This window comes from Dermacentor albipictus, unplaced genomic scaffold, assembly GCF_038994185.2.
Source record: "Dermacentor albipictus isolate Rhodes 1998 colony unplaced genomic scaffold, USDA_Dalb.pri_finalv2 scaffold_119, whole genome shotgun sequence".
NCBI lineage: Eukaryota > Metazoa > Arthropoda > Arachnida > Ixodida > Ixodidae > Dermacentor > Dermacentor albipictus.
In genome coordinates, this window is record NW_027225673.1 from 4006 (window position 1) to 30236 (window position 26231).

Here is a 26231-nt window from a genome sequence, read left to right on the forward strand (position 1 = left end):
CTCGATCTACGTACCCCCACACTACAAATTAAACAAACATAAATTTCAGTCATTTATAGACGAGTTGCCAGAACCCTATGTTCTTCTTGGGGATTTCAATGCGCACAGCTCCCTGTGGGGCGACACTCGTACAGACGCGCGAGGTCGTCTTGTTGAACAGTTCCTTTTTTCTTCAGGTGCGTGCTTGCTCAATAAGAAGGAACCCACGTATTACTCCCTAGCAAACAGAACCTTTTCTTCAATAGATCTTACCATAGTTTCCCCGTCCATACTGCCCGAACTCGTATGGGAAGTCACGAACAATCCTTACGGGAGCGACCACTTCCCTATACTGATAAGAACATCTAAAGAAAACGAATATCCTCCGCAAGCTCCTAGGTGGAAGATAGACACAGCTGACTGGGAGAAATTTCGAACACTTACTAACATCTCGCTGGCTGATATGTCTTCTTTAGAAATCGATGCAGCTGTGGAGTACTTTACAGCCTTCATCATAGATGCCGCAACTAAATGTATATCACAAGTAAATGGATTGGCAGGAAAACGGCGTGTCCCGTGGTGGAACGATGATTGTAGGATCGCTCGTAAGAAACAAAATAAAGCGTGGGGGTTGCTACGCGCCTCCCCCACTGCGGAGAATCTTATCAATTTTAAAAAAGTTAAATCCCAAGGCAGGCGAACCCGCCGACAGGCCAGAAGAGAGAGCTGGCAGAACTTTTTAACAGGTATCAACTCGTATACAGATGAGGCCAAAGTCTGGAACAGGGTTAGTAGAATAAGAGGGCGACAAACATACTCCCTCCCTTTAGTAAACACACAAGGCGAAACCCTGCAAGACCAGGCAGATTCACTTGGGGAGCACTTTGAGCGTGTGTCAAGCTCAATCAATTATTCCCAGTCCTTTCTTAAACATAAAGAAATAATAGAACGTCAGCCAATCATACGGAAATCCAGGCAGAATGAACAGTATAACCGGCCTTTCGGTATTGCCGAGTTGAGAGCTGCCTTGAACACATGTAAAAGCACTGCACTGGGACCAGACAGAGTCATGTATGACATGATCAGGCACCTACATACTGACGCACAAGTTACACTTCTTACAATACTATTTGGGCTTCGGGGTACCTCCCATCCACATGGAAAGAAGCGATTGTGGTTCCTGTCCTAAAGCAGGGAAAAGACACTTCCTTGGCGGCTAGTTACCGTCCGATAGCTCTAACTAATTGTCTGTGTAAGCTTTTTGAAAAAATGATAAATCGCAGACTTATACATTTCCTTGAGCTCAACAATATACTCGATCCTTATCAGTGTGGATTCCGAGAAGGGCGGACCACAACCGATCATGTGCGCATGGAAGGAAATATCCGCGATGCCTTTATACATAAACAGTTTTTTCTATCGATATTCCTCGATATGGAGAAGGCATATGACACGGCATGGCGTTACGGGATCTTACGAGACCTGTCGGCAATTGGCATCCGTGGAAATATGCTGAACACAATTGACAGCTATTTGTCAAATCGTACCTTCCGAGTAAGAGTCGGCAATGAACTCTCACGTCCCTTTACGCAAGAAACTGGTGTACCCCAGGGAGGCGTGCTCAGCTGCACTCTCTTTATCGTAAAGATGAACACGCTACGTGCTTCACTACCACCTGCCATTTTTTATTCCGTATACGTAGATGATATACAAATAGGCTTTAAATCCTGCAACCTTACAGTATGCGAAAGACAGGTACAGCAGGGCTTGAACAAGGTTTCCAAGTGGGCAGACGAAAACGGATTTAAGGTCAACCCCCACAAAAGTGCTTGTGTTCTCTTCACAAGAAAGAGAGGCCTGGTCCTAGATCCTTGTGTAGAACTGGGCGGACACCAAATTCCTGTCAGCAAAGAACACAAATTCCTTGGTGTTATTCTTGACTCTAGGCTCACTTTCATTCCTCACATAAAACATGTTAAAGAAAAATGTCTAAAAACAATGAACCTACTTAAAATCCTATCATACACAACATGGGGTAGTGACAGGAAGTGCCTGTTGAATCTTTACAGGAGCCTAGTTCGGTCGCGAATAGACTATGGAGCCGCAGTGTATCACTCTGCCGCCCCGAGCGCGCTAAAGATGTTAGACCCCGTACACCATCTGGGAATTCGTCTGGCCACTGGGGCATTTAGAACAAGCCCTGTTGAAAGTTTGTATGTTGAGTCCGATGAGTGGTCACTCCATTTTCGGAGAACTTACATCAGCTTCAACTATTTTCTGAAAGTGCGCTCTAATAAGGAACATCCGTGTTTCACAACCGTTAACGACTTGACATGTGAAACACTTTTTCATAACAGACCCTCTGTGAGACGTCCTTTCTCACTGCGTGCAAGAGAACTTAGCACGGAAATGGATGTCCTAGTTCTCGACCACCGCCTAATGCCTCCAGCTAAGCTAGTACCACCCTGGGAGTGGCAGCTGATAGAATGTGACACATCCTTTGTACAGGTCACTAAACATGCGTCAGAGACACATATCAAAATGCACTTCTTGGAGCTCCAGTACAAGTACTCGTGCACAGAGTTTTATACGGACGCTTCTAAGTCGCATGCCGGGGTGTCCTACGCAGCCATTGGCCCATCCTTCTCGGAATCCGGTGTACTGCACCCTGAAACAAGCATATTTACGGCTGAGGCCTATGCACTACTGTCGGCTATGAAAGATATCAGAAAATCAAATATTCAAAAAACTATTTTATTTACAGACTCCCTAAGCGTGGTAAAAGCCTTGAAGTCACACTGTAAACACAGAAACCCCGTAATTATAGAGCTCTATTCTGTCCTCTGTAGAGCGTACATGTCTAACCAGCATGTCATTATATGCTGGGTGCCTGGACATAGGGGCATCGAGGGTAACGTTCTAGCAGACCAGATGGCCACATCAATTTCATTGCATACAGTCAGTCCTACTGCTTCGGTCCCTGTCACGGACCTGAAGCCTTTCTTAAGAAGGAAACTGCGAAACCACTGGCAACGTAAGTGCGACGCAGAAGTAAATAACAAACTGCACGTGATAAAGCCACAGTTAGGCTCTTGGCCCTCCGTAACAGAATCACGGCGAACAGATGTCCTATTCTGTCGCCTCAGAATAGGACACACATTTGGTACACACAACTTCTTACTCACTGAAAATGATCCTCCAACTTGCGGTAGATGCGGGGAGAGGCTGACCGTCCTCCATGTCCTCCTGGAGTGTCGGAAAGCCGAATCTGACAGAAAGAAACATTTTCCGTTAGCATACCGGCAGCATATTCCCCTTCATCCTGTAATGTTACTCGGCCCAGAACCGCTCTTCGACACTAACGCAGTCCTAAGTTATCTGAAAGATGTGTTGCATGTTGTTAGCCCAACATGTTCGTAACGTCTCCTCTCTTCAGAGGATGGCGCTGCGATAGTTCTTTCGTGTAGCACGTGCCTCTAGGCCCTTGTGTTTGAAGGGCTCTGGCGAGGCAACAGTGCTCCAGGCATTTTTACCATCTCATATATTTTCTATTCTGCATCATTCTTTCACGATTGATTTTAGTGTTCATAGTATTCGTCATCTGTCATCGCCATAATTTTATAACAAGTTAATTTTACGCACTTTACAGCGAATATTTTTAGGCCACTTTACAGCCAAGTCACATCTTCCATAATACATCGTCAACATTACAACTTGTCATGGCGCTCTTTGGCCAAACCTGGCCCTTGCGCCACAAAAAACCACACATCATCATCATACTCCATCCAACCAGCAAACCGGCCAGGCTACCCTTGGGTTGCCGGCCCCACAAGAGTTATCGGCGGCAACCTGCGCTACACGCAGCGATGCCGCAGTACCGATAGTGGCCCTGAAGGTAGGCGCAGCCGAGGCTGCCTCGACCTCCTCGGCTCCTCCCAGCGCTGGCAACAGCCGGCGCAGCCAAATTCCACAGGGAGCCCCATCGACTCCGGGCAGGTGGGCGCAGGGGTTTTGCCTTCCGAGGTGAGACTCTCCCGAAAAACTTCTCGCTCGCAAGAGCGCGTGTCCGGCGCCTCACAAGAGGCAATGGACACAACACCTACCCCCACGGCGCGCCAAGCGCCTAAGGAGCGGCGAGGTTCCCTCGAACGCTTCAAAAAAGGCAAAACCCCAGTTACAGGGCCTCGAAAGAGCTCTGTAATCTAATGCATCACTTCCGTTTCCGTACACACAGCACTAATTTACACTAAATATGGATACGCAAATCATACAATGGAACGTCAGAGGTCTCCTTAGAAACCTTGACGATGTACAAGAACTCATCCACAAACACAATCCAAAAGTGCTGTGTTTACAGGAAACACACTTAAAACCAAAACACACAAATTTTCTTCGACAGCACGTCACTTATCGCAAAGATCGCGATGATGCTGTCGCATCATCGGGCGGTGTCGCCATTGTAATTCAAAAAAGCATAGCCTGTCAACGTTTGCAGCTACGAACGGCCCTTGAGGCAGTGGCGGTTCGAGTTATTCTGCTAAACAAGCTTATCACTATTTGCTCACTTTATATACCCCCACATTATAAACTAAGCAAACATGAATTTCAGTTCCTTATTGATGAATTGCCAGAACCCTATGCTGTTCTTGGCGATTTCAATGCACATAACTACCTGTGGGGCGACTCTCGTATAGATGCACGAGGACGTCTTGTCGAACAGTTCCTTTTTTCTTCTGGTGCTTGTCTGTTGAATAAAAAAGAACACACATATTACTCTCTTACAAACAGAACCTATTCTTCCATAGATCTTAGCATAGTCTCGCCGTCTCTACTGCCTGAGCTCGAATGGGAAGTTAACGACAACCCTTACGGAAGCGACCACTTCCCTATACTGCTAAGATCTCCAAAAGAAAATGAATATCCACCGCACGCTCCTAGGTGGAAGATTGAGACAGCTGATTGGGAGAAATTTCAATCTCTTACTAGTATATCATGGGCTGAGCTGTCTTCGTTAGGAATTGATGCTGCAGTCGAGTTCTTTACAGCCTTCATAATAGATGCCGCATCAAAATGCATATCCGAAGCGAGTGGTCTGGCATGCAAACGACGTGTACCGTGGTGGAACAGCGAATGTAGGATCGCCCGTAAGAATCAGAACAAGGCGTGGGGGTTGCTACGCGCTTCTCCCACTGCAGAGAATCTTATGAACTTTAGGAAAACAAAATCCCAAGGCAGGCGAACCCGCCGACAGGCCAGAAGAGAAAGCTGGCACAAGTTCTTATCGAGTATCAACTCGTTTAGGGATGAGGCCAAAGCCTGGAACAGAGTTAATAGGATTAGAGGGCGGGAAACACATTCACTCCCCCTGGTAAACACACAGGGCGATACACTGCAAGACCAGGCAGACTCACTTGGGGAATATTTTGAGAGCGTTTCAAGTCAAACAAATTATACACAATCCTTCCTCAAATACAAACTAACAGAAGAACGTAAGCCATTAACAAGAAAAGGTCGAGAAAATGAGCCTTACAACCGTCCTTTTTGTATTGCCGAATTGAGAGCTGCCTTGAGCGCATGCAACAGCTCCGCACCAGGATCTGATAGAATCATGTATGAAATGCTCAAACACTTACACAATGACACGCAGGTTACACTACTCACACTTTTCAACACCATTTGGGATGCAGGGTACCTTCCAGCTGCATGGAAGAAAGCCATTGTGATCCCTATTTTGAAACAAGGCAAGGACCCTTCCTCAGTGGCAAGTTACCGCCCGATAGCCCTCACAAGTTGCATTTGTAAGGTGTTCGAAAAAATGATAAATCGGCGACTCATCTTTTTCCTTGAACAGAGCAAAATTCTTGATCCTTATCAGTGCGGCTTCCGAGAAGGACGCTCCACAACTGACCATCTTATACGTGTAGAAGCAAATATCCGGGACGCATTTGTACACAAACAATTCTTCTTATCCATATTCCTCGATATGGAGAAGGCGTACGATACGACGTGGCGTTACGGAATCCTAAGAGTTGTTAGAAATGGGTATCCATGGAAATATGCCTAACCTAATAGAAAGCTATCTGTCCAGTCGTACCTTCCGGGTAAAAGTCGGCAATGTACTATCACGACCTTTTATACAAGAAACGGGTGTACCCCAAGGAGGCGTGCTCAGCTGCACACTTTTTATCGTGAAGATGAACACGCTTCGCGCTTCATTACCACCGGCAATCTTTTATTCTGTCTACGTGGACGATATACAAGTAGCTTTCAAATCTTGTAACCTCGCAGTCTGCGAGAGGCAGGTACAGCATGGCCTGAACAAAGTCTCAATGTGGGCAGACAATAATGGATTTAAGATCAATCCTAACAAAAGCTCTTGCGTTCTTTTTACAAGAAAGAGAGGAATGATCCCAGATCCTTGCTTAGAACTTTGTGGACAACAAATACCCGTAAACAAAGAGCACAAGTTTCTAGGTGGTATACTAGACTACAGACTCACTTTCGTCCCCCACATTAAACATATTAAAGAAAAATGTCTGAAAACAATGAACCTAATGAAACATCTATCCCATACATCGTGGGGTAGTGACAGGAAGTGCTTAATTAATCTCTATAAGGGCCTGATCCGTTCACGATTAGATTATGGTGCCGTGATCTACCATTCTGCAGCCCCGAGCGCGCTAAAGATGCTAGATCCGGTCCACCATCTAGGTATCCGTTTAGCCACAGGAGCTTTCAGAACGAGTCCCGTACAAAGTTTATATGCAGAATCGAATGAGTGGTCGCTTCATATGCAGAGAACGTACATCAGCCAAACATATTTACTCAAAGTACACTCAAACCCTGAACATCCCTGTTTTAATACCGTTAATGACGTGACATATGCTACACTCTTTCGCAATCGTCCCTCCGTAAGACAGCCTTTCTCGCTGCATGTGAGGGAGCTTAGTGAAGAAATGCACGTTCCACTCCTCGAGCTTCCCCTAATGCATCCAACCAAGCTGCTACCTCCTTGGGAGTGGCAGCTCATACAATGTGATATATCTTTCGTGGAAGTCACCAAGCATGCTCCAGAGATTGAAATCAAGATGCATTTCCGGGAACTCCAGCACAAATACTCCTGCACGGAGTTCTACACCGACGCATCGAAGTCACGCGACGGGGTGTCCTATGCAGCCGTCGGTCCATCCTTCTCGGAATGCGACGTACTGCACCCGGAAACTAGTATCTTTACGGCTGAGGCCTACGCACTGCTCTTGGCCGTAAAGCATATAAACAAATCACAACTCCCGAAATCAGTTATATATACGGACTCCCTCAGTGTTGTGAAGGCCTTGATATCTTTCTGTAATCACAAAAATCCAGTATTTGTTGAACTCTACTCCGCACTGTGCAAAGCATATATATCTAACCAACATGTGATCATATGCTGGGTGCCTGGACATAGGGCCATCGAGGGAAACGTTCTAGCAGACCAGATGGCCACATCAATCTCATGGCATGCATCTAACTCTACTGCTTCGGTCCCTGTCACAGACCTGAAGCCTTTCTTAAGAAGGAAACTACGAAACCACTGGCAACGCATGTGGGACGAAGAAATAAATAATAAACTGCATGTAATAAAGCCACAATTAGGTTTCTGGCCTCCTGTAACAAAATCCCGCAGGACAGATGTCCTATTCTGCCGTCTAAGAATAGGACACACTTTTGGCACACACAACTTCTTACTCACGGGAAACGAGCCACCAACCTGTGGTAGATGCGGGGAGAGGCTGACCGTCCTCCACGTCCTACTGGAGTGTCGGGAAGCCGAACCCGAAAGAAAAAAACACTTTCTCTTAGCATACAGGCACCACATCCCCCTTCATCCTGTTATGTTACTTGGTCCAGAACCACTCTTTGACACCAACGCCGTCTTAGGTTTTTTGGAAGATGTTGTGTTTCATGTTATTAGCCCCACACGTTCTTAGCACTTCCTCTCTTCAGAGGATGCTGCTGCGATAATTATTTTGAATAAGCACATGCCTCTAAGCCCTTGTGGTTCAAGGGCTCTGGCGAGGCTGTAGTGCTGTAAGAAATTCAACATCTCGCATATTTTAAACAATGCATCATTCTTTTACGATGGATTTTAACCTTCACAGTCTTAGCCATTATTCATCGCCATAATTTTATAGTACATAGATTTTACGCATTTACAGCGACCATTTTTAGGCCACTTTACAGCCAAGTCACATCTTCCATAATACATCATTAACACTACCACCAGTCATGGCGCTCTTTGGCCAAACCTGGCCCTTGCGCCACAAAACAACACACATCATCATTTTGGCAGAACGCGCGTGTGGATTTCTACCAAACGACATGAAAAGCATGCCAATGCTGCTCTTTTTAGAAGCCGCACATGGATTTGTGCCAAAACGCGTTTTAAGCATGCATATGCAACTTTTGGTAGACGCGGACGCAGTTTTCTGCAAAACCACACGATATGCATGCAAATGGGGCTTTTGGCAGAACGCGCGTGTGGATGTCTACCAAACGACGTGAAAAGCATGCCAATGCTGCTCTTTTTAGAACCCGCTCATGGATTTGTGCCAAAACGCGTTTTAAGCTTTTGGTAGACGCGGATGCAGTTTTCTGCAAAACCACACGATATGCATGCAAATGGTGCTTTTGGCAGAACGCGCGTGTGGATTTCTACCAAACGACGTGAAAGGCACGCCAATGCTGCTCTTTTTAGAACCAGCACATGGATATGTGCCAAAACGCGTTTTAAGCAGGCATATGCAACTTTTGGTAGACGCGGATGCAGTTTTCTGCAAAAGCACACGATATGCATGCAAATGGTGCTTTTGGCAGAACACACGTGTGGATTTCTACCAAACGACGTGAAAAGCATGCCAATGCTGCTCTTTTTAGAACCCGCACATGGATTTGAGCCAAAACGCGTTTTAAGCATGCATATGCATCTTTTGGTAGATGCGGATGCAGTTTTCTGCAAAACCACACGATATGCATGCAAATGGTGCTTTTGGCAGAACGCGCGTGTGGATTTTTACCAAACGACATGAAAAGCATGCCAATGCTGCTCTTTTTAGAACCCGCTCATGGATTTGTGCCAAAACGCGTTTTAAGCTTTTGGTAGACGCGGATGCAGTTTTCTGCAAAACCACACGATATGCATGCAAATGGTGCTTTTGGCAGAACGCGCGTGTGGATTTCTACCAAACGACGTGAAAAGCATGCCAATGCTGCTCTTTTTAGAACCAGCACATGGATATGTGCCAAAACGCGTTTTAAGCAGGCACATGCAACTTTTGGTAGACGCGGATGCAGTTTTCTGCAAAAGCACACGATATGCATGCAAATGGTGCTTTTGGCAGAACACACGTGTGGATTTCTACCAAACGACGTGAAAAGCATGCCAATGCTGCTCTTTTTAGCACCCGCACATGGATTTGTGCCAAAACGCGTTTTAAGCATGCATATACATCTTTTGTTAGACACGGATGCAGTTTTCTGCAAAACCACACGATATGCACGCAAATGGTGCTTTTGGCAGAACGCGCGTGTGGATTTCTACCAAACGACGTGAAAAGCATGCCAATGCTGCTCTTTTTAGCACCCGCACATGGATTTGTGCCAAAACGCGTTTTAAGCAAGCACATGCACCTTTTGGTAGACGCGGACGCAGTTTTCTGCAAAACCACACGATATGCATCCAAATGGTGCTTTTGGCAGAACGCGCGTGTGGATTTCTACCAAACGACGTGAAAAGCATGCCAATGCTGCTCTTTTTAGAACCCGCACATGGATTTGTGCCAAAACGCGTTTTAACCACGCTTATGCATCTTTTGGTAGACGCGGATGCAGTTTTCTGCAAAACCACACGATATGCATGCAAATGGTGCTTTTGGCAGAACGCGCGTGTGGATTTCTACCAAACGACGTGAAAAGCATGTCAATGCTGCTCCTTATAGAAGCCGCACATGGATTTGTGCCAAAACGCGTTTTAAGCATGCATATGCAACTTTTGGTAGACGCGGACGCAGTTTTCTGCAAAACCACACGATATGCATGCAAATGGTGCTTTTGGCAGAACGCGCGTGTGGATTTCTACCAAACGACGTGAAAAGCATGCCAATGCTGCTCTTTTTAGAACCAGCACATGGATATGTGCCAAAACGCGTTTTAAGCAGGCATATGCAACTTTTGGTAGACGCGGATGCAGTTTTCTGCAAAAGCACACGATATGCATGCAAATGGTGCTTTTGGCAGAACACACGTGTGGATTTCTACCAAACGACGTGAAAAGCATGCCAATGCTGCTCTTTTTAGCACCCGCACATGGATTTGTGCCAAAACGCGTTTTAAGCATGCATATGCATCTTTTGTTAGACACGGATGCAGTTTTCTGCAAAACCACACGATATGCACGCAAATGGTGCTTTTGGCAGAACGCGCGTGTGGATTTCTACCAAACGACGTGAAAAGCATGCCAATGCTGCTCTTTTTAGCACCCGCACATGGATTTGTGCCAAAACGCGTTTTAAGCAGGCACATGCAACTTTTGGTAGACGCGGATGCAGTTTTCTGCAAAAGCACACGATATGCATGCAAATGGTGCTTTTGGCAGAACACACGTGTGGATTTCTACCAAACGACGTGAAAAGCATGCCAATGCTGCTCTTTTTAGCACCCGCACATAGATTTGTGCCAAAACGCGTTTTAAGCATGCATATGCATCTTTTGTTAGACACGGATGCAGTTTTCTGCAAAACCACACGATATGCCCGCAAATGGTGCTTTTGGCAGAACGCTCGTGTGGATTTCTACCAAACGACGTGAAAAGCATGCCAATGCTGCTCTTTTTAGCACCCGCACACGGATTTGTGCCAAAACGCGTTTTAAGCAAGCACATGCACCTTTTGGTAGACGCGGACGCAGTTTTCTGCAAAACCACACGATATGCATCCAAATGGTGCTTTTGGCAGAATGCGCGTGTGGATTTCTACCAAACGACGTGAAAAGCATGCCAATGCTGCTCTTTTTAGAACCCGCACATGGATTTGTGCCAAAACGCGTTTTAACCACGCTTATGCATCTTTTGGTAGACGCGGATGCAGTTTTCTGCAAATCCACACGATATGCATGCAAATGGTGCTTTTGGCAGAACGCGCGTGTGGATTTCTACCAAACGACGTGAAAAGCATGCCAATGCTGCTCTTTATAGAAGCCGCACATGGATTTGTGCCAAAACGCGTTTAAGCATGCATATGCAACTTTTGGTAGACGCGGACGCAGTTTTCTGCAAAACCACACGATATGCATGCAAATGGGGCTTTTGGCAGAACGCGCGTGTGGATGTCTACCAAACGACGTGAAAAGCATGCCAATGCTGCTCTTTTTACAACCCGCTCATGGATTTGTGCCAAAACGCGTTTTAAGCTTTTGGTAGACGCGGATGCAGTTTTCTGCAAAACCACACGATATGCATGCAAATGGTGCTTTTGGCAGAACGCGCGTGTGGATTTCTACCAAACGACGTGAAAAGCACGCCAATGCTGCTCTTTTTAGAACCAGCACATGGATATGTGCCAAAACGCGTTTTAAGCAGGCATATGCAACTTTTGGTAGACGCGGATGCAGTTTTCTGCAAAAGCACACGATATGCATGCAAATGGTGCTTTTGGCAGAACACACGTGTGGATTTCTACCAAACGACGTGAAAAGCATGCCAATGCTGCTCTTTTTAGAACCCGCACATGGATTTGAGCCAAAACGCGTTTTAAGCATGCATATGCATCTTTTGGTAGATGCGGATGCAGTTTTCTGCAAAACCACACGATATGCATGCAAATGGTGCTTTTGGCAGAACGCGCGTGTGGATTTCTACCAAACGACATGAAAAGCATGCCAATGCTGCTCTTTTTAGAACCCGCTCATGGATTTGTGCCAAAACGCGTTTTAACCACGCTTATGCATCTTTTGGTAGACGCGGATGCAGTTTTCTGCAAAACCACACGATATGCATGCAAATGGTGCTTTTGGCAGAACGCGCGTGTGGATTTCTACCAAACGACGTGAAAAGCATGCCAATGCTGCTCTCTATAGAAGCCGCACATGGATTTGTGCCAAAACGCGTTTTAAGCATGCATATGCAAGTTTTGGTAGACGCGGATGCAGTTTTCTGCAAAACCACACGATATGCATGCAAATGGTGCTTTTGGCAGAACGCGCGTGTGGATTTCTACCAAACGACGTGAAAAGCATGCCAATGCTGCTCTTTTTAGAACCCGCGCATGGATTTGAGCCAAAACGCGTTTTAAGCATGCATATGCATCTTTTGGTAGATGCGGATGCAGTTTTTTGCAAAACCACACGATATGCATGCAAATGGTGCTTTTGGCAGAACGCGCGTGTGGATTTCTACCAAACGACATGAAAAGCATGCCAATGCTGCTCTTTTTAGAAGCCGCACATGGATTTGTGCCAAAACGCGTTTTAAGCATGCATATGCAAGTTTTGGTAGACGCGGATGCAGTTTTCTGCAAAACCACGCGATATGCATGCAAATGGTGCTTTTGGCAGAACGGGCGTGTGGATTTCTACCAAACGACGTGAAAAGCATGCCAATGCTGCTCTGTTTAGAACCCGCACGTGGATTTGTGCCAAAACGCGTTTTAACCATGCATATGCATCTTTTGGTAGACGCGGATGCAGTTGTCTGCAAAACCACACGATATGCATGCAAATAGTGCTTTTGGCAGAACGCTGTGTGGATTTCTACCAAACGACGTGAAAAGCATGCCAATGCTGCTCTTTTTAGAACCCGCACATGGATTTGTGCCAAAACGCGTGTTAAGCATGCATATGCAACTTTTGGTTGACGCGGATGCAGTTTTCTGCAAAACCACACGATATGCATGCAAATGGTGCTTTTGGCAGTACGCGCGTGTGGATTTCTACCAAACGACGTGAAAAGCATGCCAATGCTGCTGTTTTTAGCACCCGCACATGGATTTGTGCCAAAACGCGTTTTAAGCATGCATATGCATCTTTAGGTACACACGGATGCAGTTTTCTGCAAAACCACACGATATGCATGCAAATGGTGCTTTTGGCAGAACGCGCGTGTGGATTTCTACCAAACGACGTGAAAAGCATGCCAATGCTGCTTTTTTTAGCACCCGCACATGGATTTGTGCCAAAACGCGTTTTAAGCAAGCACATGCACTTTTTGGTAGATGCGGATGCAGTTTTCTGCAAAACCCCACGATATGCATGCAAATGGTGCTTTTGGCAGAACGCTCGTGTGGATTTCTACCAAACGACGTGAAAAGCATGCCAATGCTGGTCTTTTTAGAACCAGCACATGGATTTGTGCCAAAACGCGTTTTAAGCAGGCATATGCAACTTTTGGTAGACGCGGATGCAGTTTTCTGCAAAAGCACACGATATGCATGCAAATGGTGCTTTTGGCAGAACGCACGTGTGAATTTCTACCAAACGACGTGAAAAGCATGCCAATGCTGCTCTTTTTAGCACCCGCACATGGATTTGTGCCAAAACGCGTTTTAAGCATGCTTATGCATCTTTTGGTAGACGCGGATGCAGTTTTCTGCAAAACCACACGATATGCACGCAAATGGTGCTTTTGGCAGAACGCGCGTGTGGATTTCTACCAAACGACGTGAAAAGCATGCCAATGCTGCTCTTTTTAGAACCCGCACATGGATTTGAGCCAAAACGCGTTTTAAGCAAGCATATGCATCTTTTGGTAGATGCGGATGCAGTTTTCTGCAAAACCACACGATATGCATGCAAATGGGGCTTTTGGCAGAACGCGCGTGTGGATGTCTACCAAACGACGTGAAAAGCATGCCAATGCTGCTCTTTTTAGAACCCGCTCATGGATTTGTGCCAAAACGCGTTTTAAGCTTTTGGTAGACGCGGATGCAGTTTTCTGCAAAACCACACGATATGCATGCAAATGGTGCTTTTGGCAGAACGCGCGTGTGGATTTCTACCAAACCACGTGAAAAGCACGCCAATGCTGCTCTTTTTAGAACGAGCACATGGATATGTGCCAAAACGCGTTTTAAGCAGGCATATGCAACGTTTGGTAGATGCGGATGCAGTTTTCTGCAAAACCACACGATATGCATGCAAATGGTGCTTTTGGCAGAACGCGCGTGTGGATTTCTACCAAACAACGTGAAAAGCATGCCAATGCTGCTCTTTTTAGAACCAGCACATGGATCTGTGCCAAAACGCATTTTAAGCAGGCATATGCAACTTTTGGTAGACGCGGATGCAGTTTTCTGCAAAAGCACACGATATGCATGCAAATGGTGCTTTTGGCAGAACACACGTGTGGATTTCTACCAAACGACGTGAAAAGCATGCCAATACTGCTCTTTTTAGCACCCGCACATGGATTTGTGCCAAAACGCGTTTTAAGCATGCATATGCATCTTTTGTTAGACACGGATGCAGTTTTCTGCAAAACCACACGATATGCCCGCAAATGGTGCTTTTGGCAGAACGCGCGTGTGGATTTCTACCAAACGACGTGAAAAGCATGCCAATGCTGCTCTTTTTAGCACCCGCACACGGATTTGTGCCAAAACGCGTTTTAAGCTTTTGGTAGACGCGGATGCAGTTTTCTGCAAAAGCACACGATATGCATGCAAATGGTGCTTTTGGCAGAACACACGTGTGGATTTCTACCAAACGACGTGAAAAGCATGCCAATGCTGCTCTTTTTAGAACCCGCACATGGATTTGAGCCAAAACGCGTTTTAAGCATGCATATGCATCTTTTGGTAGATGCGGATGCAGTTTTCTGCAAAACCACACGATATGCATGCAAATGGTGCTTTTGGCAGAACGCGCGTGTGGATTTCTACCAAACAACGTGAAAAGCATGCCAATGCTGCTCTTTTTAGAACCAGCACATGGATCTGTGCCAAAACGCGTTTTAAGCAGGCATATGCAACTTTTGGTAGACGCGGATGCAGTTTTCTGCAAAAGCACACGATATGCATGCAAATGGTGCTTTTGGCAGAACACACGTGTGGATTTCTACCAAACGACGTGAAAAGCATGCCAATGCTGCTCTTTTTAGCACCCGCACATGGATTTGTGCCAAAACGCGTTTTAAGCATGCATATGCATCTCTTGTTAGACACGGATGCAGTTTTCTGCAAAACCACACGATATGCCCGCAAATGGTGCTTTTGGCAGAACGCGCGTGTGGATTTCTACCAAACGACGTGAAAAGCATGCCAATGCTGCTCTTTTTAGCACCCGCACACGGATTTGTGCCAAAACGCGTTTTAAGCAAGCACATGCACCTTTTGGTAGACGCGGACGCAGTTTTCTGCAAAACCACACGATATGCATCCAAATGGTGCTTTTGGCAGAATGCGCGTGTGGATTTCTACCAAACGACGTGAAAAGCATGCCAATGCTGCTCTTTTTAGAACCCGCACATGGATTTGTGCCAAAACGCGTTTTAACCACGCTTATGCATCTTTTGGTAGACGCGGATGCAGTTTTCTGCAAATCCACACGATATGCATGCAAATGGTGCTTTTGGCAGAACGCGCGTGTGGATTTCTACCAAACGACGTGAAAAGCATGCCAATGCTGCTCTTTATAGAAGCCGCACATGGATTTGTGCCAAAACGCGTTTAAGCATGCATATGCAACTTTTGGTAGACGCGGACGCAGTTTTCTGCAAAACCACACGATATGCATGCAAATGGGGCTTTTGGCAGAACGCGCGTGTGGATGTCTACCAAACGACGTGAAAAGCATGCCAATGCTGCTCTTTTTAGAACCCGCTCATGGATTTGTGCCAAAACGCGTTTTAAGCTTTTGGTAGACGCGGATGCAGTTTTCTGCAAAACCACACGATATGCATGCAAATGGTGCTTTTGGCAGAACGCGCGTGTGGATTTCTACCAAACGACGTGAAAAGCACGCCAATGCTGCTCTTTTTAGAACCAGCACATGGATATGTGCCAAAACGCGTTTTAAGCAGGCATATCCCTATTGGAAAATCCTATTTAAATTCAAACTGGGTTATACAGGTTTAAACTGGTTCTAACAGGGACCTGTTTAGCAACAAACAGGTATAAACAGGACCAGTTTACACATGAACAGGTTTGAACGGGGTCCCGTTTGGCATGCAAACAGGTATAAACTGGACCAGTTTACACACGAACAGGTCTGAACGGGGTCCCGTTTGGCATTCAAACAGGTATAAACTGGACCAGTTTACACACGAACAGGTCTGAACGGGGTCCCGTTTGGCATTCAAAGAGGTATAAACAGGACCAGTTCACACACGAACAGGTCTGAACGGGGTCCCGTTTGGCATGCAAGCAGGTATAGGCATGACCAGTTCACGCAGAAATGGGTCTTAACAGGAGCCCTGTTTGCAACTAAACTGGCTTATACTGGACGCAGTGGCACCATATAGGGTCGCCTGTTTGTCACAAAAGCTGGTTTAATCTGGAGCTTTGTGGCAACTATAGTGGATGGCATCATGCATACCAGTTTAATGCTTGAATATAACTGGGGAGGAGCTTTTTTATTGTTCGACATCCTGACAATTTAACCCCTAGTGCTAAATTGGGCCATTATCAAGCTCTACAGAAATTGCGTGAACACCTCGGAACATTCACAGACCGAACTGCGATATGCTAGCTGCGAATTTCAAACCGATTCCCGGTCCTGCCCAGTTGAAAAAGACAACAGGAATTCCTGCTGCAAATACAGAAATTTCTGTTGTACGACAGAAGTTCCTAACGTTTCTGTAGCTGCGACAGACATTTCTGACGTTACGACAGCAATTCTGACGTCGCAACAGAAACATTCGGTCGCGACGGCCAAGAGTTCTGAAGTCGCAACAGAAGCACTTTCCGTCGCGGCCCTTTAAAATGTCAGCTTCGCATCGGTGGTGTACACTGCACTTTTCTCTTGCGCGGTATTCAATCGTGCTTCTCTGAAGCCGGCAATACTGATAGCACCGACACCGATATTAAAGTCGACGTGGCCAATTGTTATAATTGTGCCGTGACGACGCGGCACCAGCAACGCGCTACCGGCCTCCTCAAAATCGGCCGCTGATCAAAATCATACCATCTGGGGGAATGGCTGCGTATCCGCTTTCTTTTATTTGGTAAGATGGGGCACACAGTCCTGTGGACTTACATGTGCGGTTACACTGACACATTAGTTAATTTCCCAGAAATATTGCACAAGCTTATGCGAAGCGGAAAAGAAGTTTTGGATTGTTCCACAAAGTTGCGTGAAAAGCTTTCTCGCTCGGGTCTCATTAATCTGGTACAGCGCTGCCGTGAGAAGCCAGTATACTGTCCGGATCAAGACTCACCCACGAGTGTTTATGTAGCTATTTTGCATTGAACGCACGAATTATATGCGAGCTCAAAAGTGTAAAGACCAAGAGACAACTGTCGAAATTAGCAGTAAAAACCTTCAGTGTCCCCGGTCACCGTTGTCTATTTCTGAATTTCTTATTAAATATGGATATCGTTACAGCAAAATTGATGTTCTAGCATTCCACGATGTACCTGTCGATGGTAACAACACTTTTGCGCATATAGAGATACGGCAGTTGACGCGACCGGTGAAGTGAAAGCGCATCTTGGCTTTTAAAATGTAAACAGCAACCCAGAGAGAGATTTATATAGCTGGCCTAGTCGACGTGCGGGCATGTTTGGCGTGGTGCGGTGGTAAGATGCTTGCCTCGTAATCGTGAGGTCCGCAGTTCAAATCCTGTGCGAAAGCTTTTTTTTTTCTACTTTCTTTTTTTTGTATTAATAATTTTTCTTATCCTTAAAGAGGTCTCTGTCAATTTTTAATCAAATATATTGATCAGAAGCTACACAATTTTCGACTACAAGACGTCCCACTACAGAGAACAGAACGACAGTCACAACGTCCCAAAATACGACAGACTGAAAATTTCCTGTTGTGTTATTCAAGTGGGTGGGACGTCTATACGGCGTATACGCACATTGCCGTCCTCTCTATTAAAAGCAGCGTTGCTGAAACACGTCGTACAAGACGCTGTACGACTCGCATAACATCGAAATACAACGCCGTCATCACCGAAAGCACGGTCGCTTTCGGTGGCGGCCTACAGATGGCAGCACAGGTAGCGCCGGTAAAGTTACAGGTGATATTATTTTGCCGTCTTCAGCCTTAGCTACATGTGAGTGCGCGCTGCATTGACGCCGTCCGATGCAGTTGTTTAATCGTGTGTACGCTGTGCCGAGAGTAATTGTGGTGCATTTTGTATTCATTGAGAATCACAAAACCCCTGGGACCGCGTAATGTAGCCCGCAGTATCCTTCGTGTGGTGCGCCGATGTCGAAGGTATGAGCCTTCGCCACTTTCTTTGTTCCGGGCTCACGAAAAGGATCTCCTCCTCTGGCACTCTCGCATCGTATCACACTGTACGGAAGAATTTGGTGAAAATTGTGCTCTTACGTCCTGTAGTTGATCCGCAATTCAACAGTGTGTGCGCCGGAAGGACCGTTTCAGTCGATGCCGCGGCACCTGTGACGCTAAAAGGAGCGTTTTCCGAATACGCCTAGAATGGTAAGTCCGGCGCTTGCGCGCATTCTTCCTGTCTATGGTTCGTGAAGTGTGCGTTCTTGTACGTATCGCAAGATCCGTACAACAACCGAATCCGAATGAGTAAAGCAGCAAGAATTATAAATGTGCTTTTCAAATGGTTGTTCTTCATGTCGCAGTGCACATTTAGCAAAAAGTTCCATTGAAATTGCCCTAAAACGTATTCATGTTACCAACAGCTCTATCTGTGGTTTATTTACTTTCACCTATGAAGCACGCTAGCGCGGGTGGTTCTTTGATCTAAATGGGCACAAAAATTCAAGCAAAGAAAGTTACTGTTTGTGTACATAATTTTTCATTGAGAAATTGGTATAGGCATTTCCAGAAGTAGTACGTCGATGTGTCGTCTTCACAGCTAACAGCTGCGCGAGATAGCACCCGATTTCTTCGTCGATGCATGGCCAGATTTTCAGCTTGTATGGAAATTCGTCTGTTTATAGAGTGTCGTCAGATGACGTGTATTAGTGTCCTGTGTGTTTTCGTGTACTTGTAAAGGGTTCCGATCTTGCAGAGAAGCCGAAATTACAAAAGCAATGTTTCTTTTTAATCGAAAAATCTTTCTCTTTTCTGTATTGTCTCTCCAGAAAAAGAGGTGGTCTGTTGAAATTTTGAGCGCATCGTCCTTTGGGAGCAGTGCTTTGTTGCGCCGCATAAACAAATTAGGTTTTGGAACGCTTTTCATGTCCTAAGGAATTTTTTGATAGTACAACTCACATTTCACGTTATACAGCTGTACGTTTGTGTGAACCTTTTCATAGTAGATTCATGTTTGCTACAGTTCGATTTACGTGTTATTTAACCGCCTGTGATGTTACGGTCAGATATTTGCACAACCAGTTGCAGCTTCATGTAACTGGTTGTATGAGACTTTTTTCAAAATATGACGTGATCTTTTTATATCACAAGTTTGCAGTTTCAGCAGAGATTACAATAAATTAAGCATTTATTATTGTTTAGGGATGGCAAGATTTTGTGAACCAGAGGCACCTCCAGATATGCACCTGCGGCACTTCTGCAGCCTCAACAGCACAGCAAAGTACCTGATGTGCATGCTGTGACAAGGTGTGTGCAAAGCAGTTGCTGCCACTTACACAAGCTGCAGATTTTGTTGGTATCATCCATGTTTGGAAACTCTCCTGAATTTTCCGTGGGTTTACAAATGTGGGCTCATTTTACAATTTTATGGATGTCACTTTAGAAAGACAATGAAGTTGTGTTGGTTAAGATATTTTAAAGCTGTTGAGAGATTAAAGGCATGACATTGTTAAAATGCACGTAAAAATTAATTGTAATGGTACTTGTAATGGTTTATTATTAGCGATGCAATATCTCTAACGAGAACATCAGAGGGGCACTTGCTTTAGGGAAGTTTGGTCAGATAAATTCATGAAGCAGCGTAAAGCGGCAGCAGCAAACACGCTGTAAAAGCTCTGTAATCTAAAGAAAAAACAAAGCTGTCAGTTACTGGTTTCAAGTTCGCTGCTGCTTTTTGTGCTGCACGACAAGTTAAATAATGGTTGATAATGTGTGTGTGACGTAATAGTTATGCGCAAACACACGAGGTGGAGAGAAGTAATTATTAAAGGGAAAATCAGACATCGTAGCATTTGCTACAAAGGAAACCCGTATGTGTTCCTCAAAAGGAAAGCCGCACAGTTGAAGAAAAATTCATCCTGGTCCGGGACTCGAACCCGGGACTGCCACCTTTCCGAGGCAGCCACTGTACCATCTGAGATAACCAGGTGGCTAGCACATGGCAGGGCGAAGTCAAATTAGTTGACAACACGAAGCAAAGGCAAGGGTTTGACATAATATTTTTTTCCCCTTTATTAATTACCTCTCTACACCTTGCGCGTTTCCACAGAACTATTACTTCACACCCTTGCCTTTGCTTCATGTTGTCGACAAATTCGAATTCGCCCGGCCATCTGCTAGCCGCCTGGTTATCTTAGATTGTAAAGCGGCTGTCCCGGAAAGACGGTGGTCCCGGGTTTGAGTCCCGGACCTGGACGGTTTCTTTTTTTCAACCATGAGGCTTTCCTTTCGAGGAATCCGTATGGGTTTCTTTTGTAGCAATTGCTACGAGTGGGTGGATGTGCGATTTTCCCTTTATTAATAATGTGTGTGTGTATGCAACAATGGGGGTGCTGAGAGCAAGCTTTAAAATAATGTGTGTTATGTCCCCAACAAAGAATTTAGTGTCTGCAGCATTTTTACAAAATATTATGTTCACAGGTTGGCAGGTATGACATAATGTACAACAATAATGTACAACACTTTTGCTGTAGATGCCATATTCATAACGTCCCTTTTCTGTCTACTTGAATCGTATATTTAGAATTTGGCCCACCTTCAGTTTGATCAAGGTTCATAGGTAGCCCCCTCTGAAATAAATATAATTAGGAGCTATTGTAGATAAGCATGATATACCTACTCACTGTATTGTGACATATATTTTTAGGGACTGTGTTGTGAGGCATGCATATCCTTTTACCTGTATGTCTTGCAGCAGGTTGCCCGACAATAGCATAAATGCTCTGCCCACCTTTATTATTATGCTTTCATGTAGACATCTAACATCTGTGCCCACATAGACTCCATGTTCTTAATTACATTTTTCTAAGTATTCACTGTTGTGCATTACATTATTGTGTTACATTACTGTGCATTACATGTTTTCTTTGTTTTATTTTGGAGGGGGCTATTCATTTCTATAATAGTACAGAGAATAGGACTTCAAAACAAAAAACCACGAAAGGTGTCTATGATGCTTGGAATTCTACATTCCATTCCCTAAAGCGCTACCAGTAGTAAAACATTCCTAATTGTCTTTTTTATAAGCTAGCTGCCAGATACATAGTCCCATTATGAGAGTATGTTATTTTTTTTCTTTGGTCTGACTTGTTTTGTTGAATGTTCTCCTTGTTAGTTCAGAATTTGTTTTCTTGCCACCTCATGCAATACTCCAACTGGAGACTATGAGCTATGTGTACAATAAATAAGTAAATTCCTAAAGCATGCAACAAACCATGCAGCATAGCATTTAAATGTTGCCAGTTTATAATGCTTCTCGAGTGCAGTGCAGCATGGAGCTTGAGGCTGATCTCTTCAGATGTAAAAAAAAATGCAGGTTATGAAAATGTGGTCCTACAAACTGCTGGTTACGCATGTCAGTCAGCCTGTTGCAGTGGTCACAAGTGAGAATGTAACCAAAAGCTGGGCGTGCTCGGCCATTTTGCATATGGCACAGGATAAAGCTTCACCTCTGCTATTGCTTCTCTTATAATAATGGCCTCCGAGTATACATGCCGAGTTATGCTTCTGGGGACACTTATTAGTTAACCTTATCAGGTAATACCATTAGCCTTATGGGTGCTATAATGTTGCACTGCCTGCAGGATGGCCAGCATTACAATACACATTAAAATTATTGTACAAGTCATGCAATGGTATCGAGATTGGCTCACCAAGTGACACCCTTTACTTACACTATACCTGGGATCAGCCCAGCTCACTCAGTCAGGGAGACATCCATGCATAAGGGGAGGGGTGTAGCAAATAGAGGGCGTTCGATTAATCTTTCTCACATAGATAGCTCATACATATAATGTTTCTTAAATTGGATGCTTTTTTGCTCAAAATGAAGTTACTTATGTGCATAATGTCAGCATGCGATCCTATTTATGCCTAACGAAAGTTGCTTTGTTCACTGCCACTTTTTATATTGTTTCGCTTGTTATTCTAAGCTCACTTGTTTTATAGCTGCTATAGGTATGGCTGGACCTGGAGAAGAAGTGTAAGCAGACCATGCTATGTTGCTGATCTGCGCTGATCTCCACATCCAAGTTGGTCCCGCGACAGTTGGGCGCCATTGTGCCTTGCTTCATTGACAAGGTGATATAATATGGTGAGCTTGTACTTCAATATCGGTATTGAAAATTAGGTTAAGGAAAAAAGACAAGGATTGGTCTTTATGATAGATACACTCATGTTCTTTCTTTAAGGTGTTCTTTTGACACTGTTCTGCATGGACATATTTTTAGAGAATTATAACAGTCCTTTATTGCAAAGTGCCACGGCGCTAGTTTATGCGTTAAACTAGCACTCTTTCACCAAAAAAAGTCGTATTTAGCACATAATTCACAAGGAAAGAAAGGAGGCAACAGGACAGAGTGCTACTAACAGTTCAGTATTATAGCTCGCACAGTAATATTGTGCAAAAGGTGAAAGGGGGAGAATAGAACTGAATACATATTGTTCGCACAGAAACGAAAAGGATGCATCACATGGTGAGTGTGACATTTGTTTTACAATGATAAGAAGCAGTCTCACTGTCTAGTAATTCTCTGCATGGGGAGCTAGTGCTAGGTTCCTCATCATACATATAAGAAAAGTTTCAGATATCTCTCCAGCGCTTTTGTCTTTTTATTTTGTCACGATCAAGCAGCTTTTAAACATAGGTGCATGTGCACCGAGAGTAGTGCACTACCACTGCTGACTGACCCACACATCAAGTTTGCGTGGTCACGCTGCCAGTCATTTATACATTTGCCGGTTTATCCGATGTAGCCTCTACTGCACGAAATGGCATGTGATAGACACTGCACCTGTGTACTGTACGTGCTTTCTTACATTATTTTTTTCAGAGATAGTGATGCAGGCCTTTTCATTATTTACATGCCTACACAACAAACGAAGCATTATCTGTGCTTAGAAAGAATTGTAGGAAAATCCAGCATGAGGCAACTGTTCTCAGCACGAAACAAACTTGATTCGTTGGTTTTCGTTCATTATTGCGATCACACTAAGGCAGACAAGCTTGTAGGCTGTGCTTCTGCAATTTGTACAGCACACTGACAGCACTGGTGTGGGCCTCATCTGTGGGCTGACTGATGGCACCTTCTACGGCGCAGACCACTTGTGTTGGGCGAGGCACCAATGTTGACGTTTGTTCCCTTGTGCAAAACAGCAGTCCTAGGTTTAGAGTAGTTGTAAGAAGACAAGGTAAACATAACTTCCATGGCTTGAGTGGGCTCATTTCTCTTGGGGCATCTAGCTTTTTTTCTTGCAACTGTGCAGAGGTGCTTCCCTAGAGTCAGCGGGAAAATGGCAGAGTTGTGCATTCGGGAACTCCTTAACAATGATCTGCCGTAGTTAGGGCCTTGCGAAAATGCACTGTCTGCAAAGTGGTAGAAGGTGCATTATTCAGCCACAGATTTCTGTTGTCCTTCCTTTCCTTATCTCTACTTTGTTTCCACTTTACCTCCCCCTCCCCTCTCTCCCCAGCGTAAGGTAGCCAACCGGATTTTTTTTTTCTCTGGTTAACCTCCCTGCCTTTCCCCTTTCCTCTCTCTCTCTCCTGTTGGCATGATTGCACTCGTGCTGTCAGTAATTTCTTGGCTTGCCGAATTATCTTGAGGCCCCACGCTGATGATGCTACCGATGTCTTCGTGTGCAGATTTTCAGGATGAGGTTTTTTGCTTTGCAAATGTTGTTGAAAGGTAGGTGGTGCTTACAGGTAGCTATTCTAAATATTAGTGAAATGAATTGGCCCATCTTGCTTCGTCAAATATCGTCACGCCGACATCAGTTGCACAAACAAAAAACCTGGCCTACTTGCAGCATCGTGCATGAAGAAACAAACAAATCAGCTGCTGGATTGTCTTGGCATCGCATACTAAGCTGACACCAGAACTGCTGTAGCTACAAACCAGGCAGAAACGATGATGATGAGCAGGGATTTGTAGTAGCGCCACTTCGTGGGGCACCAAGGAGGCTTCGTTCAAAACAAAAATGGCGTTCAGCAAGTAGAACCATGCAACGGTGAGAGTCGGTGCATGGTGCTCTCGATCAAGTTGGCTCAAGGAGTGTCCGAAAAATCAGACGAGAGGTTGCAAGGCGTCCGAATTTTCGGAAGTTGTTATATATTATGGTCCATGGGGAGAATGGCGGTGCCGTGAAGCAGACCGAGTAATCATGTCCGGAAAATCAGTCGGCGACTGTACCTATACCTATTTGTCTATGTATACCTAGGTGCAACAGTGTTTGCTATGATCTGTGCCAGAATTGCTGTTGCCCGTAGATGCCCAACATGTCGGGTGTCAAATTGTAAAATACCTTGCAAAAGTGATCTACGGAAAAATACCGCTTCTGCTATATTTCGCTTTTGCAAGAAATTTAGCGCCTGCTGGCACCTACCTTAAAAGGCTTTATATGGTCTTCGCATGGCCAGGGCCTTCTACTTTTGTGAGTTTACTTATCTTGAAATTTACCCCGGTTTTTATAACTTCAAGTTGGCGGGATCCCTAGTCTCCTTTAACGTGTACCCAATAAACCTTACATAGGGGTTTTGGCATTTCCCTGCCATCTAAATGCAGCCATTGTGGCTGGGATTCAATCCCATGCCCTCTGCCTGAGCAGCGCAATGTCAAAGCCAGTACACTACGGTATTTTGCTGGCAGACGGGTTTAGTTTCTGAATAATTTATTATCTCAACCTGTTGGTGTTGTTTTTAAAGGTATTTCATGTTTGTATTCTGTTGCTTCAATACTAGTAATTATTGTTAATCAAACGATGTGTCCATCTTTTTCCTATAAGACTTGCTTCAATCGCCTGCTAATTATGACAGCTTATTCTCCCACAGTAATCCATGTTCCCTTGAAACATAGGCAGTGCATGAAACCACATATTTTTCAATAAGATGTATTCGTTATCTTCTATGACCGGAATGCTGAACCTTTCTTATCTGTGAGAACATAGGCAAATTTGCCTATGTGCTAACCTGTTGCATGAGTCAAGATAAATTATTGGCTTTACTTTTTCAGGTGCCCTGCTCGCTCTCACCCAAGGAACCCACTCCAGCGGTCTTCTCTCGGCAGACTGGATGCATCGAAATACCGTTAGAAGGTCCAATAAACAGTGCTTGAGACATTTATGACATGCTTTTATTTAGGCTGGAGGACTTCAGGCTTAATGAAAGCTCAAGTGGGTGTACAGAAATACCTACGTAAAGTATACTTGTCTTTTTCAATTACAAGTACATGCCAATACTTTGCCTGACATTCTTCACCCCAAAATTACACTTTACTGTGGATTTGTGTACAAACCATTACAGCAAGAAGCACTGCATTAAGATGAGTACAAGTAATCGAACATATACTAAACTAGCAAGAATTACATTTGCATACTTGTAGTATAAATATGAAAAGGAGGTACAATCTTCTTCAGGGTGCATTTTCTTGTAGGTCATACATAGAGAACGTACTCGTGGGTCATACAAAACTTGTTCATAATGTATCACATCAGTGTTGGTAGTGCTAATCAATTTATGCCGAAAATTGTGTTCATCTTCGTATCAAGCAATGTACCAGGCAAACCTACATATGAAAGTGGCTTCTTGTTGCAAACCTAATGCAGATCTACTTCTCTTCAATGCTGATCGCAAATACACAAGTGCACAAAATATGTGTAAAGAGTAAATTATATTAAGCAACATCAATCCATTCTGAAAGGACCTGGTATGAATGTAGCAAAAAATAGGTCTGAACAGGGGCAAACAGGTCTTGGTTAGACAAGACGGG

At 44.7% G+C, this 26231-nt stretch overlaps 1 long non-coding RNA gene across 1 annotated transcript; it reads left to right on the forward strand.

Moving 5' to 3' along the window:
• Nucleotides 1–18177: 18177 nt before the first annotated feature.
• Nucleotides 18178–25580, forward strand: LOC139053416 (uncharacterized). Its single transcript, XR_011510465.1, has 4 exons — nt 18178–18615; nt 19609–19713; nt 22414–22558; nt 25476–25580. It is a non-coding gene; the product is annotated as an uncharacterized lncRNA (long non-coding RNA).
• Nucleotides 25581–26231: the final 651 nt, after the last annotated feature.